This window comes from Magallana gigas, chromosome 10 (assembly GCF_963853765.1).
Source record: "Magallana gigas chromosome 10, xbMagGiga1.1, whole genome shotgun sequence".
Lineage (NCBI taxonomy): Eukaryota > Metazoa > Mollusca > Bivalvia > Ostreida > Ostreidae > Magallana > Magallana gigas.
In genome coordinates, this window is record NC_088862.1 from 35,684,309 (window position 1) to 35,706,535 (window position 22,227).

At 36.7% G+C, this 22,227-nt stretch overlaps 1 protein-coding gene and 1 long non-coding RNA gene across 6 annotated transcripts in view; both read right to left on the reverse strand.

The window, feature by feature from the left end:
• LOC105332837 (uncharacterized) overlaps positions 1 to 22,227 on the reverse strand; it is a 302,923-nt gene that overhangs the window by 12,184 nt on the left and 268,512 nt on the right. The gene's annotated exons all lie outside the window — the stretch shown is intronic.
• On the reverse strand, positions 344 to 21,664 carry LOC105318020 (uncharacterized). 2 transcript variants are annotated; one of them, XR_010710445.1, is made up of 3 exons: positions 21,490 to 21,664; positions 21,163 to 21,351; positions 344 to 682 (listed from the first exon to the last, which is right to left on the reverse strand). It is a non-coding gene; the product is annotated as an uncharacterized lncRNA (long non-coding RNA). The 2 variants fall into 2 exon arrangements; XR_010710446.1 differs by lacking the exon at positions 344 to 682 and adding an exon at positions 20,805 to 20,971.

The following is a 22,227-nucleotide window of genomic DNA, read 5'->3' on the forward strand; positions in this document are numbered from 1 at the left end:
TAATTGTTAAAGTCTACTATTTGGAGAATTTATCGTTTAATGCATTAAAAACAATGTTTTCCTGTACAACGATATATATTTGTGCATGTGTAAGTAAAATTATGTAATTTTCTTTTCATTTCTAGAATTCACTCTGTCAACAGGAGAAAAAGTCTGAGAGATATATAAGAGTTATAGAGCAACCATCTGTCAGAGAGAGAGAGAGAGAGAGAGAGAGAGAGTGAGAGAGAGAGAAAATATATATATTCAGCATAGAAAGCCTTGCCCACTCCCTCTCCCATTATTTCTCTGCTTAGTGCTTAACGTTCTCTCTCTCTCTCTCACAATATCACTAAGTTGACAATGATAGAAGATATGTGTAATTCGTGCTGCGCTCGCCACAACGGTAGCACCTTAAAACTGACCCCTCTCTATTCTTACTTTGTTTAGAGGAAATTCGAGTCAACCCATTCTTTGGACACTCAGACAGTGGCATAATAAATTAGAAAAAATATACTGCATTGTACATTAAGTAGAATTTGTAACACTGTACAATCCTACAACATTTCATTTCTTACACAATGAACAACGAACATTCCTCAGATTCTTTCTATCGTCTGTTCACACGTCACGATGACGTTTCGTCGTTTTAGTCGGCATCAAACAATTTCGTTCCCGAGTCGTTTCGGACCCGCATGAATTACTAATATCTAATTAATTTAATTTTTATTTCAGTTATCAATATGTTCAAACATAACATTTAAATATTTTTGCAGTAACAGGCCTGAATTTTCATTTATGTCAAATTGCATTTAAATATATGTGTAACAGCTAGTGTTTGTGTATTTTACAATTTCAATTTATTCTTAATCTAAGCAGCGCTTTTCAGCGGCAACTTCTAGTCTATCATTTCTGCCTAGTAGAAAATCGATGTATTTCTTTCTAGTGACTTGTTTTACTTAAAATATAACAGGATGTCCAATTCCCGCACCCCGTCTGACTGACAACGGAAATCGTGTTTATTTCAACAGCAAAAAACATCGCACTTGTTGAGCTGAAGTTAAGCTCAGAATGTTTCGGTACGTGCACAAAATAAAGTAATAAAAAATAAACGCTTGGTGTGTCATAGGACCAACGACATCCAACAATAAGCATTTAATGATTTTCAAGCGAGCGAGAAATGTGCATTTAATAGATTTGGATTCTTTTTATTTATTTTTTTTGCGGAGGGGGGGGGGGGGGGGTCGTGTGTTCGATTTTTTTTGTACACTTATTTACATATACACAAATCCAAACTTATCATCGCCCATAACAAATTAACAGATCATCAGGGGTCGGGGTGGGCAGGGAGGAGGGGGGGGGGGGGGACTGATCCGCATTAATTCAAATGCATAAGATTACTGAGGAGTTCTGCTAAACGTCAACGGGAATTGGTAGAGCATGTAGAAACAATAATTCCCAACTACATTAATTTTTTTAATGTAATTTAAATTACACATATTATAGTCTAATAAAAACTAGATCTTTGATCCGGATTGACGACCATTTATATAGACCTAGAATCCTCTAATTCCTGACTTTGAGCTGTTTGGGTTCTTTATATGCATGGAGGGTAATCGTGTTCAAAAATCCAAACTTGGAAATCTGATTATGCAAAAAAATGCAATCGTGGTGGTGTGTCATCCTAAGTATAAAAATGTGTAATTCTGATCGTGTAACCTTAAAACTCGGGTATAAACACGTGTAAGATTTAACTCAGTTCCTTCATATAATGCTCATTTTGCAGCTTTATTGTTTTCATTATAGTTAGTTAAACCTTCAACTTTGTACACTTTCAATCCATAGTTTCTGCATTAGTATCTTCAGAATCGGCAATAGCACATCTGACATTATACAAATTAACAAATGTAAAGTTTACTTGTTTGTCGAATTTTGACAAGACCTTATAAGGAAAGTGCCTTGCTGCGGGAAAAGGCATGCATGCTGTAATCGCCGGAATGCAGGCACGTAGCATCGTTTTTGAAAGTGGGGGAGGGGGGCAGACTCAACCCAAAAATGTTGAGACAAACAAAAACAAAAAAGGGGGGGGGGGGATTTTAAGTTTTCCAAAATCTTCAAAATCCTAATCCGTTGGGGGGGGGGGGGGGGGGGGGAGGGGGGCTAGCGTAGTATATAAGTTCAATTTCACTCCTCCTTTCCTTATTTTCATATCATTCTTTTTACATACTCCCAAAAAAGTGGGGGGGGGGGCAACTAAATGATAATTCAATTTTTTATATGTAAATTTTTAAAAATTTGTTGCTCTGAGAAAAAGTGTGTGTGGGGGGGGGGGGGGACAGGCCCCCCTGCCCCCCCCCCCTGCCTGGAATGGACGAAAATAAACATAATTTCAGCTAAACTTTTGCAATAAGCTATTAATGAACGACGGCTTTTCTATCGAAAATACCGGTATTATTTTTAGGATAAATTATTAAGGTATACCGGTAATTGAAACTTGACCAAAAAGGAAGAGGTTCCTGTATATAAAAATCTAGAAATGAGCCGGATAAAAAAATTTCTTCTGGGGCTGAATATATTTTGAGTGGCATGGTATTCAGAGACCGCCGTGAGGCACCATGTAGGTCCATTGCTTCTGAATTCTAAAAATTTTGAGAGAATTTTGAACGGAGTTTTCCAAAGGAAAAATTCAGTTATTGAAATAGTGAAAATGGCGGGTGGGGTACCCCTATTGTTCCGATAACTCCTCGTACAGTTGTTCTTTTGCAGTTCAATGATACATGTAAATATTGCATATAGATTACCCAATTTCTCGGATATGTAGTATTTATCAAGTCAGGATTGACAAATGGATTATGGATATTGTTCAAACAAAGAAAACACAGTTTGATGTCACATTGAGAGCTTTTCTTTTTGTTATTTTTCTGAATTAGTTAGAACTAAACGACTTGCAAAGATTTTGTAATTTTTCGCGGTTAAATACAAGTAGCTACATATGTATTTATGCTTTTTTTTAGATATCAAAATGATTATGTTGTGCAAGTGCAAGATAAATAATAAAACAATCTAAACATTTTATAAAAAGAAGTTTTGTTTTCCGAGCGGGGAGTGTGCGCGGATTAAAAAAAAAATTCAGGGGGGGGGGGGGGTGTTGAGGGTCTGACGGTTATTTAAGTGTGCCAAGGAATGTTCGAGGCATATTTTTATTAACTTTATAAAGTACATGTAATTTAAAGAAATTTGAAATTTGCCGTGGTGGGGCGGTTCTGGGACCCTCCAATTCTAGATCCGCACATGGGGAAGACCGATGCCTTTTTACTGTAAATTTTATCGTTTTTTGTATAATTATTCATTTTCAAAATTATCGGAATGCCAGACGAGTATTACCTTTCAACTTAAAATACGAACTATTTACTCTCGGTGAGTATACGACTAACATGCGTCCGCGTACAAAAGAAATGTCAATATTCAAGAAATTAGGGTGGACGATCTAGGTCCCAGGTCGTCCAATGGATTCTTTTTCAGACTGAGAGCTACAGTCCTGCAGCTAGATATCATTGATGATATCAATTTATTTTGTCTCAATGGGTCAGGTGTTTTTTAACATCAATGAAGCTTTCCCTTAAAAAAAGCAAGAAATTGGGCACAATAGTAAGCATATTACAATTTCAGCATTTTACAATTTAGGGTTTTATAAAATTTTGTATGAAGTTTAAAAATAAACTCTTCATAGCTTTATCCGAAAAGTTGCATGAAAAAAATATACAGCGTATCTTTTTTTAATCACAAACAAATATGCACAATGAGCTTAGAATTACCGTTAAATGTAACAAACAAGTATAAAGAAATCCTAGCTAAGGACAACTAAAATCTTATTTTAAATCAAAAGAAATTCAGAAAAAAAAATCAAAATATGTTTTCTTTTCATGCGTGAATGAAAACGTTGATCAGCGAGGGGTTCTATGTCGTGCCAGCACCTACTTTATACATTGTTACACGGGTCTTTGGACTTTGCTTCTCTCTTTGGGGCATTTTTTTTTCTTTACAGACTACTCTTTAATAATGTACTAGTATACAATTGTGTACACAGAGTTATCGATACTATATATATATTTATATATGTGATATCAATGTAAAAAGTACAGAATCTCTCTCTCTCTCTCTCTCTCTCTCTCTCTCTCTCTCTCTCTCTCTCTCTCTCTCTCTCTCTCTCTCGTGATGAATTCAAAATGCTTAAACAACGCATACGACAAGTTGCCATGCAAGACTAAATGTGCAGAAGTCTGGCATATGCAAGTATTGAAGTTCCAACATTAATTGAGAAAATATACAAAATACTGTTATTATATTCTAATCATGATAAAAGTAAAATTATGAATCTATTGAAACGACATAACAACGTTGACAAATATCGAAAAGGTAACATTGTGTGGGAAGGATGAATATATATAGTTTGTTTTGGAGTTGTTGGTTGTTTTTTTTTTTTGGATAATTATATTTATCGGGATCAATTTTGTTTGTTTGTTTTGTTTATTAAAAAGGGGGATATGAAAATAAGTAATTTCCGATATAAAGTCAAGCATATTTTCTTATTATCATAGAACAAAGGCTTGTTGGAAAAAGAAATATTGTATCAAAGAGTTAATGTACGTAGATCTTGCATTCTTCTATGGTTTGTACATTTATCAGTTACTACACGTATCTACTAAAAATACTTGTCCAAGGGGTGATACATGTATCGGTAACTGATTGTTAACATAACGTTCCAGCCTGTCTCCTGCCACATGCAAGCACGTGTGTAATCCTGATTTAAAAATAAGTATCAATGCCGGGAGGGGGAATCGCAACAAGATTGTGTGTTAGCGTAGTAGAATGTAATGTAAATTAATAATTGATGTTGAATTATCATTAATAAACAAAATAATAAATTTAGTTTAACATGCAGTCTGAAAAGTTAACAGGAAGAACTACAATGCCAGGGAGTTTGGTTTTCTCTATCTGCTGGACGATTTCATTCGTCTTTAATTAATAAGATGAAAGAATGCCTGTCTGTCTCAATATACATGCTCACGCGTCAACCGATTAAAATGACTGTCATTTGGATTAAATATCGTTTCTTAGACATTCGATCTGTTGAATCTTTGTTAACAGATTGAAAACTTTGAACGGTGGTTTTAACCCCCACCTCGACCCCCATGGAAGAATCTATTCTAGGCAATGGAAATAATACAGGACTTCGCGCCAGAATGTTTCATTCATTTTTGCGCACCGTTGTAGTGGACGAGTCCAAACTAGGAACTTTTGAGAGACACGTCATACAATGTGAACACAGGAGCATACCCGTACCGTGTAAAACTGTTTTCATTTCACCGACAAACATGATTTTTTTTTTCAAAAATCATGAGAACAATATAAATGGACTTCATATCTCCCATATCAACTAAACGACTTACATGTATTACCCCTTGCATCTGCGCGTTTCTTTCATGAATTTATGAACAGCGGCAAATTTTAAAATGTATTTTTAAAGGTAATCTGTAGCCCCCGGTCTGGAAAAATTCGGATGGTAGTACATGTGTAATTCTGATTTTTTTTTAATTTTTCAGACCAAGAGCTTCATATATACAGCTAAGGAAACTAATACATGCTTCCGATGAAATACTTCTTTTAGTCATGTAAGCTTTTAGGAAAGCTATACGTAGTTGTTTAAAAAATAACATCCCGGCTATGCTTCGTCTTACATTCGTTATTTGTAAAGTTGGTAGAATATTTTGTTATTTCTTTCGATTGCTAAGGCTACAGCGTATTTGATAATAATCGAACAACATTTGTTCCATGCAAATTTGCTTATGAAGGCTGTTTGATATTTCCGTTTGTAGATTTTGTAGATATTTTACGGGGCAAGTCATATTTATAATCCCAAATAATTGTAACTTATAATTGGCGGATTTGAATTCATATACAAGTAATATTTTAGTTGAATATTATGTTCACATTTTAAAATCATCTCCACAATGATAATATTATCTTTATAGTAATTCAATTTCTTGTAATGTTTAATCAGAAAGCGTTCTATAGGAATCAATCCCGTGCTTGTTTAAATTGCCAGAGAAAACATTTGCCATGCCAGTAACACACGTTATGCTTTATATGACGGCCGTGTATTGTAGAAAAAGTGAGTTTATTTTCCATGCACTGGAACCATTTTATCAACACATATCCCAGAAACATGTGAACGGCCAGCTCTACAAGCACATTCCTTGTCGTCTGGACGACAGCCCAAAAACAGCTAGCGGCTCTGCTATCGATCGGTTACATGAGTCTCGGATTATGCATCTAAATTAAGAGAGGGGCAGATTTTGTAACAAGCAATATAGCTGTTGTGGTAGTAGTGTATCAGCCCAGATATAACTGTTGTGGTAGTAGTGTATCAGTGTTGATATAGCTGTTGTGGTGGTAGTGTATCATCCCTGATATAGCTGTTGTGGTAGAAGTGTATCAGCCCAGATATAGCTGTTGTGGTAGTAGTGTATCAGTGTTGATATAGCTGTTGTGGTGGTAGTGTATCATCCCTGATATAGCTGTTTTGGTGGTAGTGTATCATCCCTGATATAGCTGTTGTGGTAGAAGTGTATCAGCCCAGATATAACTGTTGTGGTAGTAGTGTATCAGCCCTGATATAACTGTTGTGTTAGAAGTGTATCAGTGTTGACATAGCTGTTGTGGTAGTAGTGTATCAGTGTTGATATAGCTGTTGTGGTAGTAGTGTATCAGCCCTGATATACCTGTTGTGGTAGTAGTGTATTAGTGTTGATATAGCTGTTGTGGTAGTAGTGTATCAGTGTTGATATAGCTGTTGTGGTAGTAGTGTATCAGCCCTGATATACCTGTTGTGGTAGTAGTGTATTAGTGTTGATATAGCTGTTGTGGTGGTAGTGTATCAGTGTTGATATAGCTGTTATGGTAGTAGTGTATCAGTGTTGATATAGCTGTTGTGGTAGTAGTGTATCAGCCCTGATATACCTGTTGTGGTAGTAGTGTATTAGTGTTGATATAGCTGTTGTGGTGGTAGTGTATCAGTGTTGATATAGCTGTTGTGGTAGTAGTGTATCAGTGTTGATATAGCTGTTGTGGTGGTAGTGTATCAGTGTTGATATAGCTGTTGTGGTAGTAGTGTATCAGTGTTGATATAGCTGTTGTGGTAGTAGTGTATCAGTGTTAATATAGCTGTTGTGGTAGTAGTGTATCAGCCCTGATATACCTGTTGTGGTAGTAGTGTATTAGTGTTGATATAGCTGTTGTGGTGGTAGTGTATCAGTGTTGATATAGCTGTTGTGGTAGTAGTGTATCAGTGTTGATATAGCTGTTGTGGTGGTAGTGTATCAGTGTTGATATAGCTGTTGTGGTAGAAGTGTATCAGTGTTGATATAGCTGTTATGGTAGTAGTGTATCAGCCCTAACATACCTGTAGTGGTAGTAGTACATCAGCCCTGATATACTTGTTGTTGGAGTAGTGTATCCATCTTGATATAGCTGTTGTGGGAGGAAAGATTATCAGCACTGGTATAGCTGTTGTGGTAGAAGTGTATCAGTGTTGATATAGCTGTTGTTGTAGTAGTGTATCAGCCCTGATATAGCTGTTGGTGTAGTAGTGTATCAGCCCTGATATAGCTGATGTTGTAGTAGTGTATCAGCCCTGATATAGCTGTTGTTGTAGTAGTGTATCAGCCCTGATATAGCTGTTGTTGGAGTAGTGTATCAATCCTGATATAGCTGTTGTGGCAGTAGTGTATCAGCCAAGACATTGCAGTTGTTGTGGTAGTGTATCAGCCATGATACAGCTGTTGTGGTAATAATGTATCCATCCTGATATAGCTGTTGTGGTAGTAATGTATCCATCCTGATGTAGCTGTTGTGGTAGTAGTGTATCAGCCCTGATACAGCTGTTGTGGTAGTAGTGTATCCCTCCTGATATAGCTGTTGTGGTGGTATGTATCAGCCCTGATACAGCTGTTGTGGTAGTAGTGTATCCATCCTGATATAGCTGTTGTGGTAGTAGTGTATCAGCCATGATACAGCTGTAATGGTAGTAGTGTATCAGCCTTGATATAACTGTTGTGGTAGTAGTGTATCCATCCTGATATAGCTGTTGTGGTGGTAGTGTATCATATCTGATATAGCTGGTGTGGTAAAAGTGTATCAATCCTGATATAGCTGTTGTGGAAGTAGTGTTTCAGCCATGATACAGCTGTTGTGGTGGTAGCGTATCAGCCCTGATATAGCTGTTGTGGTAGTAGTATATCAATCCTGATATAGCTGTTGTGGTAGTAGTGTATCAGCCCTGATATACCTGTTGTGGTAGCAGTGTATCCATCCTGATATAGCTGTTGTGGTAGTAGTGTATCAGCCCTGATATAGTTGTTGTGGTAGTATAATATAGGCCCTGATATAACTGTTGTGGTGGTAGTGTATCAGATCTGATATAGCTGTTGTGGTAGAAGTGTATCAGCCCTGATATAGCTGTTGTTGTAGTAGTGTATCATCCCTGATATAGCTGTTGTGGTGGTAGTGTATCAGCCCTGATATAGCTGCTGTGGTAGTAGTGTATCAGCCCTGATATAGTTGTTGTGGTAGTATAATATAGGCCCTGATATAACTGTTGTGGTGGTAGTGTATCAGATCTGATATAGCTGTTGTGGTAGAAGTGTATCAGCCCTGATATAGCTGTTGTTGTAGTAGTGTATCAGCCCTGATAAAGCTGTTGTTGTAGTAGTGTATCAGCCCTGATAAAGCTGATGTTGTAGTAGTGTATCAGCCCTGATATAGCTGTTGTTGTAGTAGTGTATCAGCCCTGATATAGCTGCTGTGGTAGTAGTGTATCAGCCCTGATATAGCTGTTGTTGGAGTAGTGTATCAGCCCTGATATAGCTGCTGTGGTAGTAGTGTATCAGCCCTGATATAGCTGTTGTTGGAGTAGTGTATCAATCCTGATATAGCTGTTGTGGTAGTAGTGTATCAGCCCTGATATAGCTGATGTTGTAGTAGTGTATCAGCCCTGATATAGCTGTTGTTGTAATAGTGTATCAGCCCTGATATAGCTGCTGTGGTAGTAGTGTATCAGCCCTGATATAGCAGTTGTTGGAGTAGTGTAACAATCCTGATATAGCTGTTGTGGTAGTAGTGTATCAGCCCAGATATTGCAGTTGTTGTGGTAGTGTATCAGCCCTGAAACACCTGTTGTGGTAGTAGTGTATCAGCCCTGATATAGCTGTTGTGATAGTAGTGTATCAGCCCTGATATAGCTGTTGTGGTAGTAGTGTATCAGCCCTGATATACCTGTTGTGGTAGTAGTGTATCAGACCTGATATAGCTGTTTTGGTAGTAGTGTATCAGCCATGATACAGCTGTAATGGTAGTAGTGTATCAGCCTTGATATAACTGTTGTGGTAGTAGTGTATCCACCCTGATATAGCTGTTGTGGTGGTTGTGTATCAGATCTGATATAGCTGTTGTGGAAGTAGTGTTTCAGCCATGATACGGCTGTTGTGTTGGTAAAGTGTATCAGCCCTGATATAGCTGTTGTAGTGGTAGTGTATCAGACCTGATATACCTGTTGTGGTAGTAGTGTATTAGCCCTGATATAGCTGTTGTTGTAGGAGTGTATCAGCTCTGATATAGCTGTTGTGGTAGTAGTGTTTCAGCCCTGATAGAGATGTTGTGGTAGTAGTGTATCCATCCTGATATAGCTGTTGTGGTGGTAGTGTATCAGATCTGATATAGCTGTTGTGGTAGTAGTGTATCAGCCCTGATATAGCTGTTGTGGTAGTAGGGTATCAACCCTGATATAGCTGTTGTGGTAGTAGTGTATCAGCCATGGAACATCTGTTTTGGAAATAGTGGAACAGCCTTGATATAGCTGTTGTTGTAGTAGTCTATCAGCCCTGATATACCTGTTGTGGTGGTAGTGTATCAAACCTGATATAGCTGTTATGGTAGACGTGCATCAGCCCTGATATAGCTGTTGTGGTAGTAGTGTATCATCCCTGATATAGCTGTTTAGGGAGTAGTGTATCAGCCCTGATGTAGCTGCTGTGGTAGTAGGGTATCATCCCTGATATAGCTGTTGTGGTAGTAGTGTATCATCCCTGATATAGCTGTTGTGGGAGTAGTGTATCAATCCTGATATAGCTGTTGTGGTTCTAGTGTATCAGCTTTGATATAGCTGTTGTGGTAGAAGTGTATCAGCCCTGATATAGCTGTTGTTGGAGTAGTGTATCAATCCTGATAAAGCTGTTGTGGTAGTAAGGTATCATCCCTGATATAGCTGTTGTGGTAGTAGTGCATCAATCCTGATATAGCTGTTGTAGTAGTAGTGTATCAGCCCTGATATAGCTGTTGTGGTGGTAGTGTATCAGCCCAGATATAGCTGTTGTGGTGGTAGTGTATCAAACCTGATATAGCTGTTATGGTAGAAGTGCATCAATCTTGATAAAGCTGTTGTTGTAGTAGTGTATCAGCCCTGATATAGCTGTTGTTGTAATAGTGTATCAGCTCTGATATAGCTGCTGTGGTAGTAGTGTATCAGCCCTGATATAGCAGTTGTTGGAGTAGTGTATCAAACCTGATATAGCTGTTGTGGTAGTAGTGTATCAGCCCAGATATTGCAGTTGTTGTGGTAGTGTATCAGCCATGATACAGCTGTTGTGGTAGTAGTGTATCCATCCTGATATAGCTGTTGTGGTAGTAATGTATCCATCCTGATATTGCTGTTGTGGTAGTAGTGTATCAGCCCTGAAACACCTGTTGTGGTAGTAGTGTATCAGCCCTGATATAGCTGTTGTGATAGTAGTGTATCAGCCCTGATATAGCTGTTGTGGTAGTAGTGTATCAGCCCTGATATACCTGTTGTGGTAGTAGTGTATCAGACCTGATATAGCTGTTTTGGTAGTAGTGTATCAGCCATGATACAGCTGTAATGGTAGTAGTGTATCAGCCTTGATATAACTGTTGTGGTAGTAGTGTATCCACCCTGATATAGCTGTTGTGGTGGTTGTGTATCAGATCTGATATAGCTGTTGTGGAAGTAGTGTTTCAGCCATGATACGGCTGTTGTGTTGGTAAAGTGTATCAGCCCTGATATAGCTGTTGTAGTGGTAGTGTATCAGCTCTGATATAGCTGTTGTGGTAGTAGTGTATCAGCCCTGATAGAGATGTTGTGGTAGTAGAGTATCCATCCTGATATAGCTGTTGTGGTGGTAGTGTATCAGATCTGATATAGCTGTTGTGGTAGAAGTGTATCAGCCCTGATATAGCTGTTGTGGTAGTAGTGTATCAGCCATGGAACATCTGTTTTGGAAATAGTGGAACAGCCTTGATATAGCTGTTGTTGTAGTAGTCTATCAGCCCTGATATACCTGTTGTGGTGGTAGTGTATCAAACCTGATATAGCTGTTATGGTAGACGTGCATCAATCTTGATAAAGCTGTTGTTGTAGTAGTGTATCATCCCTGATATAACTCTTGTGGTGGTAGTGTATCATCCCTGATATAGCTGTTATGGTAGACGTGCATCAGCCCTGATACAGCTGTTGTGGTAGTAGTGTATCAGCCCTGATATAACTGTTGTGGTAGAAGTGTATCAGCCCTGATATAGCTGTTGTTGGAGTAGTGTATCAATCCTGATATAGCTGTTGTGGTAGTAAGGTATCATCCCTGATATAGCTGTTGTGGTAGTAGTGCATCAATCCTGATATAGCTGTTGTAGTAGTAGTGTATCAGCCCTGATATAGCTGTTGTGGTGGTAGTGTATCAGCCCAGATATAGCTGTTGTGGTGGTAGTGTATCAAACCTGATATAGCTGTTATGGTAGACGTGCATCAATCTTGATAAAGCTGTTGTTGTAGTAGTGTATCATCCCTGATATAACTCTTGTGGTGGTAGTGTATCAAACTTGATATAGCTGTTATGGTAGACGTGCATCAGCCCTGATATAGCTGTTGTGGTAGTAGTGTATCATCCCTGATATAGCTGTTGTGGGAGTAGTGTATCAGCCCTGATGTAGCTGTTGTGGTAGTAGGGTATCATCCCTGATATAGCTGTTGTGGTAGTAGTGTATCAGCCCTGATATAGCTGTTGTGGTGGTAGTGTATCAAACGTGATATAGCTGTTATGGTAGACGTGCATCAGCCCTGATATAGCTGTTGTGGTAGTAGTGTATCATCCCTGATATAGCTGTTTAGGGAGTAGTGTATCAGCCCTGATGTAGCTGTTGTGGTAGTAGGGTATCATCCTTGATATAGCTGTTGTAGTAGTAGTGTATCATCCCTGATATAGCTGTTGTTGGAGTAGCGTATCAATCCTGATATAGCTGTTGTGGTGGTAATGTATCAAACCTGATATAGCTGTTATGGTAGACGTGCATCAATCTTGATAAAGCTGTTGTTGTAGTAGTGTATCAGCCCTGATATAACTCTTGTGGTGGTAATGTATCAAACCTGATATAGCTGTTATGGTAGACGTGCATCAATCTTGATAAAGCTGTTGTTGTAGTAGTGTATCAGCCCTGATATAGCTGTTGTGGTGGTAATGTATCAAACCTGATATAGCTGTTATGGTAGACGTGCATCAATCTTGATAAAGCTGTTGTTGTAGTAGTGTATCAGCCCTGATATAACTCTTGTGGTGGTAGTGTATCAAACCTGATATAGGGTATTATCCCTGATATAGATGTTGTGGTAGTAGTGTATCAGCCCTGATATAGCTGTTGTGGTAGAAGTGTATCAGCCCAGATATAGCTGTTGTGGTAGTAGTGTATCAGCCCTGATATAGCTGTTGTGGGAGTAGTGTATCAGCCCTGATATAGCTGTTGTGGTAGTAGTGTATCAGCCCAGATATAGCTGTTGTGGTAGTAGTGTATCAGCCCAGATATAGCTGTTGTGGTAGTAGTGTATCAGCCCTGATATAGCTGTTGTGGGAGTAGTGTATCAGCCCTGATATAGCTGTTGTGGTAGTAGTGTATCAGCCCAGATATAGCTGTTGTGGTAGTAGTGTATCAGCCCAGATATAGCTGTTGTGGTAGTAGTGTATCAGCCCAGATATAGCTGTTGTGGTAGTAGTGTATCAGCCCTGATATAGCTGTTATAGTAGACGTGCATCAATCTTGATAAAGCTGTTGTTGTAGTAGTGTATCAGCCCTGATATAACTGTTGTGGTGGTAGTGTATCAAACGTGATATAGCTGTTATGGTAGACGTGTATCAGCCCTGATATAGCTGTTGTGGTAGTAGTGTATCATCCCTGATATAGCTGTTTAGGGAGTAGTGTATCAGCCCTGATGTAGCTGTTGTGGTAGTAGGGTATCATCCTTGATATAGCTGTTGTGGTAGTAGTGTATCATCCCTGATATAGCTGTTGTTGGAGTAGTGTATCAATCCTGATATAGCTGTTGTGGTTCTAGTGTATCAGCCCTGATACAGCTGTTGTGGTAGAAGTGTATCAGCCCTGATATAACTGTTGTGGTAGTAGTGTATCAGTCCTGATATAGCTGTTGTGGTAGTAAGGTATCCATCCTGATATTGCTGCTGTGGTAGTAGTGTATCAGCCCTGATATAGCTGTTGTGGTAGTAGTGTATCATCCCTGATATAGCTGTTGTTGGAGTAGTGTATCAATCCTGATATAGGTGTTTTGGTAGTAGTGTATCAATCCTGATATAGTTGTTCTGGTAGTAGTGTATCAGCCATGATACAGCTGTAATGGTAGTAGTGTATCAGCCTTGATATAGCTGTTGTGGTACAGTCATTTCATGCATATCTTTTACAATTTAATGCTATGCTATGGTATGCGATTTTAATGATATGCTATGAGATTTGTATGCTGTGCTATGAGATTTGTATGCTATGCTATGAGAAATTGATATGAAGGGCTTAATGATATTGTATGCTATGGTATGCTATGAGATTTGAACAAAAACACCTCCACACACAGAAGAGTTTCTCACATTTCGAAGTGAAATAATAAGAAGCCAAAGTTTACCACAACTCTGTCATGTAAACATTTATTTTAACAAATAAAATCATTTAAAACCGAGTTGAAATACTGTTGTATGCTATGCTATGGTATGATATGACAAATGCGATTCTATGAGATTGTATGCTATGGTATGAGATTCCAATGCTATGCTATGAGATTCCAATGCTATGCTATGAGATTTCAATCCTATGCTATGCTATGGTGTATGTTGTAAAAGATATGCTTAAACTGACTGTAGTAGTGTATCAGCCCTGATATAGCTGTTGTGGTAGTAGTGTATCAGCCCTGATATACCTGTTGTGGTAGTAGTGTATCAGACCTGATATAGCTGTTGTGGTAGTAGTGTATCAGCCATGATACAGCTGTAATGGTAGTAGTGTATCAGCCTTGATATAACTGTTGTGGTAGTAGTGTATCCACCCTGATATAGCTGTTGTGGTGGTAGTGTATCAGATCTGATATAGCTGGTGTGGTAGTAGTGTATCAATCCTGATATAGCTGTTGTGGAAGTAGTGTTTCAGCCATGATACGGCTGTTGTGGTGGTAAAGTGTATCAGCCCTGATATAGCTGTTGTGGTGGTAGTGTATCAGCCCTGATATACCTGTTGTGGTAGTAGTGTATTAGCCCTGATATAGCTGTTGTTGTAGTAGTGTATCAGCCCTGATATAGCTGTTGTGGTAGTAGTGTATCAGCCCTGATAGAGCTGTAGTGGTAGTCGTGTATCAGCCCTGATATAGCTGTTGTGGTAGTAGTGTATCAATCCTGATATAGCTGTAATGGTAGTAGTGTATCAGCCTTGATATAGCTGTAATGGTAGTCGTGTATCAGCCTTGATATAGCTGTAATGGTGGTCGTGTATCAGCCCTGATATAGCTGTAATGGTAGTCGTGTATCAGCCCTGATACAGCTGAAATGGTAGTCGTGTATCAATCCTGATATAGCTGTAATGGTAGTCGTGTATCAGCCCTGATATAGCTGTAGTGGTAGTCGTGTATCAGCCCTGATATAGCTGTTGTGGTAGAAGTGTATCAGCCTTGATATAGCTGAAATGGTAGTCGTGTATCAGCCCTGATATAGCTGAAATGGTAGTCGTGTATCAGCCCTGATAAAGCTGTAATGGTAGTCGTGTATCAGCCCTGATATAGCTGTTGTGGTAGTCGTGTATCAGCCCTGATATGGCTGTAATGGTAGTCGTGTATCAGCCCTGATTTAGCCGTTTTGGTAGTCGTGTATCAGCCCTGATATAGCTGTAATGGTAGTCGTGTATCAGCCTTAATATAGCTGTAATGGAAGTCGTGTATCAGCCTTAATATAGCTGTAATGGTAGTCGTGTATCAGCCTTGATATAGCCGTTTTGGTAGTAGTGTATCAGTAAAACGATTTCAAATTCAATTTTTTCCAACTAAATATACTTGATAATGTAATATTACAAGTTTACAAAAGCACAATTTCAAACTATATTCAGTTTTGAATATGTTAACAAACGAAAAGAAAAAAATAATAAATTTTGAAGTTTTAGTGGTATCGAACCCGCAACCTTAAAACCCTTGCTCTTTGATGTTACCTATTGCCTGGTGCTCTATAACCACTGAGTTATTTCAGTAACAACAAGCAATATGCGACTTCAACCACGACTTTAAGCACTTGTAGTATTTTTCTAAAACGTTAAATTGCTGAGATACAAAATGACATTCTTAAAGTAAAGTTGGTCATTTCTCCACGTTTTTGTAGGTTAAAATTGGTTTTATGACCTTTAAACCTTGTATAGACTATGACAAAAATATGGAGCCCAGACCCGCTATATAAAAGAAAAAGCATTGAAGTTCTAAAAATGACACTAAATGGAGGTTTTGACACGCATACGCCAGTTTAAATCAACCTATTCCAAATATTTAACATATTTAAAGGTTAAAAATCGATGTTATTGAAAATATACATTGTTTTCAATAATTTAGGAAGAAATTATGAGATTTGTTCATAATTTAATTTTTAAGTATCATATTTATCCTAAAATTGGCAGTTTACACGCCTTTTTCACCCATCTTCTTAAACGGGGGCGAATAATTCGTTGTACACATTAGATATTACTTTCAATATCCCCCCGAATAAAACCAAAATAAAACAATCATTTGATTAAACAGAAACCACGAAAGGATGTTAGGGAGATACCGATCTCAAATATTGATATTTTCGCTTTCAGTAGGTTACTGTTTAAATCATAGTCTTATTATTGTCAATAAACGATTTAGTGATATGATAAAAAAAGGATGAAACCTTATCCCAGCATCTGAAAGTGCCTAAATATCGATGTACAGCACAATTTATCATTCTGGATATGTATATCTACTAAACCTTGCCCCTGGATCTTTGAATATTGGAGTTAATTTGTATGCATTGTTTTGTTTAATTAATATGTACAATTATGCCTCAATATCGTCTGCAAAACATTCTATTGTCATATATTTTGACATCGATATCGACATACAGTGATCAAGTTGCATAATCAATCAACGCCGATATCGTACACAAAATGACGATATCACATCGATATCGACACACAAGTTTTAAGGCTAACAATCTATAGGCGATATCGTACATAAACTGACGGTATCCTAATCAATAGCGATCTTTATAATTTCATTTAAGCAAATACATGTATAACAATATTATTTAAAATGACAATATTAACCTCAACATTGACTCTTATGGATTCAATTGAAATCATTGGTAATAAAATTTAATCAATAACTATGAGAAGAATGTCTAAATGATGGGTTTAAGGATTGTAAATTGATATAAAAGTAGTCGTCTAGATAGTCAAATCAAAAGATAAGCTTGGTACAATTTTGTTGTGTACATATGACAATCGATATCGTTACGAAATCGTCGAAATCGACGACATCGACGTTAAAATATGGTGAGTTGCAGTTGTGTTTATACGAAAATTGATATCGATTCGATGTAGTCGATATCGACGATATCGACATAAAATTTGGACAACTTTAGTTGTAAACAAAGGCAAATAGAGTTTGATACAGTATCGTCGATATCGACGTTAAATATGGACAAATTGAGTTCTGTACATATGCAAATCGATATCGATACGATATCGAGGATATCGACGTTTAATATTGAGAACTGTAGTTGTGACTCGATATCGATACTATATTGTCTCTATCGACATGAATACGGACACATTCAGTTGAGAACAAAGAAAATCGATATCGATACGATATCATAGATATCGACGATAAACGTGATTGTTAAATTTGGACAGCTGTAATTGTATACATATGCATTTAATTTCTATTATATTAAAATCAGGGAATCGATATCGATATAATATCATCGATATAGTCGATATCGATACTACATCGTGTCTTAGACATAACTCGTAAAGAATTTCGAACGCTAACGCCCGTTTCCCGCCTACATTTTACATCCAAATATTTCGGAATTTCCGTCAGATATTAAAAAAATAAATTTTCTACTAAAAAGAGTTATCAAATCCTACTCAATTTATATCAAAATAAAATTTGTAATCAAATTCTTTTTTTTAAACAAAAGATTTGCTAACGTGGGGTCTTAAAAATTTTTCGTTGAAATCGGTCTCTATGAGTGAGGAAAATAATATTTAGCGGCCAATATGTGCATAAAAACTTAATTATAACATATTTACGATATATATTATAGTACAATTTCATATTAATTCATATCTGTTTATTATTTTCGAAAATTTACAAAGCAAAATTCTTTTTTTGGAATGTATTTCGGTCTGTAGACATATGTTCCCCCGTGAAACAACAAACCCTTTGGTTAAAATATGCTAAATAACAATTATTTAAACCCATCAGTAAGGAAATTTTGTTTCACGGGGGGGGGGGGGATATTTTGAAAAACATTTCTGTTTTCCGTTATTGTCTATTTAAAATGAGATATTTTAACCCAAAATACAAAGTTATCTCTCTTTGTTTGACCAAATCATTTATATTTAATGAAAATATACATAATTGTTTAAATTTTCATAAAGAATAACTTTAAATAGACAACTTTCAATTAATGACTTTTAGTTAGGCGGCTAGACAATGCTATCGTTCGCAGTCCTTTAAGTAATTGAATTTTTCAGAGGTGTCTGGGGGTCCATACCCCATACCCCTACTAGATCTGCGCAAGAAACTAAATGCGCCAATTCGTTTCTAATTTTATGCACGATTTTAGTTTTAATGGAAATAACTTCCCAGGGGATGTTTTGAACGCGGTAAACATGTATCAAGAACGACGGCTGACTATACTCTGTCCCATTGTTTTGCTTTCACCACCTTTTGGTTAATATTTGGATAAAACCCCAGATTTTCTGTTTTGAAACGCCCCCTTTACAACTTCAGGGTTCAAAACAAATCTAAAATTATAGAGTTTACGGGGATTTTGCATTGCTAACGACATGAAAACTGCCCGAATAATTAGGTTAAAAAACTTTACGGAGTGTCCCGAGTACTTCCGAATGGAGAAAAATGTAATTTTTCATTTTAAATCTACGTAAGAAATGTTAATTTTTCCGGCTACAAATAGACTTAATTGTTAATGAAGAAATCTTGTTTTTATTGAAATGTACAACTTTAACTTAGAATAAATCAATAATATGAATGCAAGGTGTTTAGATTACATACGTTTTTAGACCATTTGACAAAAACCTTGTATATTTATTTATGTTCAACTATGAACATATTGTGTTGACAACTAAACGATATTTATACCATCTTTCGATCCCACGAGAGATATGTTAAACTGTAATATTTCATATATTCCAGGGTTGTGTCCCTTGATGTCTGGTTTAGAGTAACATCACTGTATATACATATGTAAGTTGTTTGTGAGCATGTTGACTGCTATGGCATAAGGACGATTATCAAATCATGTTATCAACCTCTTCAGCAGGGTACATACACCAAACTTTCATTTTAAGTGAAATTCATGACACTTTTGTTAGGGGTTCAGGCTCTAAGGTGGGGCCAATATGACCATACAGTAAAAATACATTAAATCTTTACAAATCTTCTTCTCTACTCCCACACATGTGGGCAAAAAACTGAATACATGGTTATGATGTCCACGAACTCCTCTACCTAAATTGTAAAATTCATGGCCCCTGGGTCAGGGGTTCAGGACATGAGGTGGGGGGGGGGGCAATATGGCAATAAAGTGTTAATGCATATAATGTTTAAAAATGTTCTTCTCTATTCTTACACATCTGTATTAAAAATTGACTTTTAATTATGTTTACCATAAGTAAAGTCATCTTCTGGAATTTTGATTTTCATGTCCCCTGGAGTATGGGTTTTGACGCTAGGTCAGGGACAAAATGGGTGTATAGGTGTTTATGCATATAATGTTAAAAATTATCTTCTTTACTCCCACACACCTGTAAGGAAAAATAAATTCAGGATTTTGAAGACCAGATCTTTAAGTTTTTTGCCAAAATTATAGGTTTCATGATAGGTTATATGAGACTCCTTGACAAATTTGTGTATGGGTTATATGCTACCAAGGTGACCGTTAAGCCAATTGGCCTCTTGTTAGACTGTACCGACCTCCTTTGTAAGAATAGCTTTGTATAAACTTGTAGGAAAATGATTACATTTAAGGTATCTCACTCCTCAAGTCTTAATTTCATTGCGCAGATAATCATTATATATAAAATGAATATGACTTTACTTATTTGATCATCAAAGAAAGATCATCATTTCATCATTACACAACATTTATAAAGAAAGTCCATTTCAAATCGAGACACAAACACGATTTTTGGGGAACTATTTTTCGTGCAAAAGGTGCTCTAGACGAAAATAACAGAAACAAGCAATTTTATGAATTTTCAATATGCTTTTTCTTTTTAATATATTTTATTCATTATTCAAATTGTTAACATTTGATGAATTTGTGACATGTTCTATAGGTTCTGTATGCAAAATTTTTCGTAATCCCTCTGTTCAGTGTGATCATTGCTTATAATTAAAAACAATACTTGAAGAAATAGGTTTGCTTAATCAAAAATACTGACAACAAATCCTAATCAGGCTGAAATTGCATTTTAAGTGCAATAAGGTCAAATTAAATTGGCCATTACTTAGAGGTATGAACACTGACCTTCCATTATTTTTGTATTTTTTAAGTATGCTTCGTTCAATATCTAAATATTTTTTTTTTAGTTTTTAGCTTCGTCTACTGATTTCAATGATATATTTCTCAATAGATTATTAATTATTGATACAAGAACATTTAGAAGATGGAAACCTTAAAAGCTAAAATTGATTTCTCTTTACTAAACAATAGTTTATAGCTTAAAAAATCATATCTAAAAATTTATTGTAAATCTGATAAATTTTTTGATCACCGAGTCTCCTTAAAACAAATCTCTCTCTCTCTCTCTCTCTCTCTCTCTCTCTCTCTCTCTCTCTCTTTCTCTCCATCTATAAAGATGTTGTTTTGTATATTTTTTTTTTTAAACACAGCGTTATCTTTAGATCCTGTGATAGTGGATGGACGCCTTAGCGTCCTGTAACCGGGGACTACAATTATCAGGATAATGTCAGTCATCATTGTCACTCTTCTAAAGTATTTAAAAACCAATATAGTGATAAGATTAAACTAATGCATAACAAACTCCAGTATATATGATAAATTTCTTAATTTAATAAAGAACATTTAAAGTATGTTACACTGTTAATAAAGGTATGCATGTACTCTTTTATGATATTTACACCAGAACATTTAATGTGAATATCCCCTTTTCTTTTATGCTCTCTCTCTCTCTCTCTCTCTCTCTCTCTCTCTCTCTCTCTCTCTCTCTCTCTCTCTCTCTCTCTCTCTGATTGTCTCTCTCTTTGTCTCCTTATTTGTCTGTCTCTCTGTCTGTCCCCCTCTCTCTGTGTTTGTCATTTATGTTTGTCATTTCACATTTACTGCCCCCCTTTTGTTAAAAAAAGGATGACATTAAACAAAAAAAAAACCACTCACATTTATGAAATAAGTAGTCCATTTCGTTATTTGACGTTATGATTAAAATACAGTGTATCAAATGACATCTACATCTCGCAGACTGCTGCCTATTATTTTTTTTATCAAAATATACACACATAGATGTAGTTTAAATTGACTTACCTGGCGCCATTTGTTTCAATACGCAATCCTAGCACTTTGTCTTAGAAGCTATAAACTCTGTTTATTTTCCTTTGTTTACACCTGATTTTCCATAAAGCAAAAGTCGTCAGTCTATAATAAAACAGGAATCACAATGCGGAACATCAGCAGTTCTTGTCAACAAATAACGAGCTCGGTTTCCTCCCTTTGCTAAAAAAAAACTAAACGCTACTTCAATATGCCCAAATTCCACTCAGTGATGATAATAGACATCTTTAATTCATGGTTCATATCTTGAAACATTAAATTCTAAATTTATTCAGATGAATATAATAATAAATACCTTACCTGAATGTGAGAGTTAACGATACTCTTTGCCCCTAAGGTTGGAATGTTTAAATGTCCAGCCGCCAATATAGTACCTGCAGTCAGGTGTACCCCAATTTATGCAGAATGTGCCAGGCTGACATCTTACACCCGACAATAGAAGTGTCACCTGATTGGTTGGTTTGCTGTATTGTCTGTGTTACGCAATGAAATACAAACTGTTCACATTAACCCTATAATTTTTGGTCATTAATAAATACATAAGATCAAGAATATGAAACCCAGGCGACGACTAGTAATTATAACACGTCACACTATAGCCATGTGTGAGAGGACGAATCAACACTGTGCTCATTTTACCTTTGTACTTAGGTTTTTAATCTTAAGATTATTTATTGACAAAATGCTTTATCTGATATTAATATGCTGTTAATTTCAGACCAAAGTCTAGGTACTCATCCATATATTTTATGCAACAAATATTCACTTATACTGAGAAAAAAAAACACCAACAATACAATGGCATTTCACTTTTATACCATTGCTCGTGAGAAAAAACCATCAAAGTATTACCATACAAGCTATAAGTAAAACAACATATTTTTTAGTATTTCCAATTATATGTGTCAAGTTATCACTCAAAAACTCTCTCTCTCTCTCTCTCTCTCTCTCTCTCTCTCTCTCTCTCTCTCTCTCTCTCTCTCTCTCTCTCTCTCTCTCTCTCTCTCTCTCTCTCTCTCTCTCTCTCTCTCTCTCTCT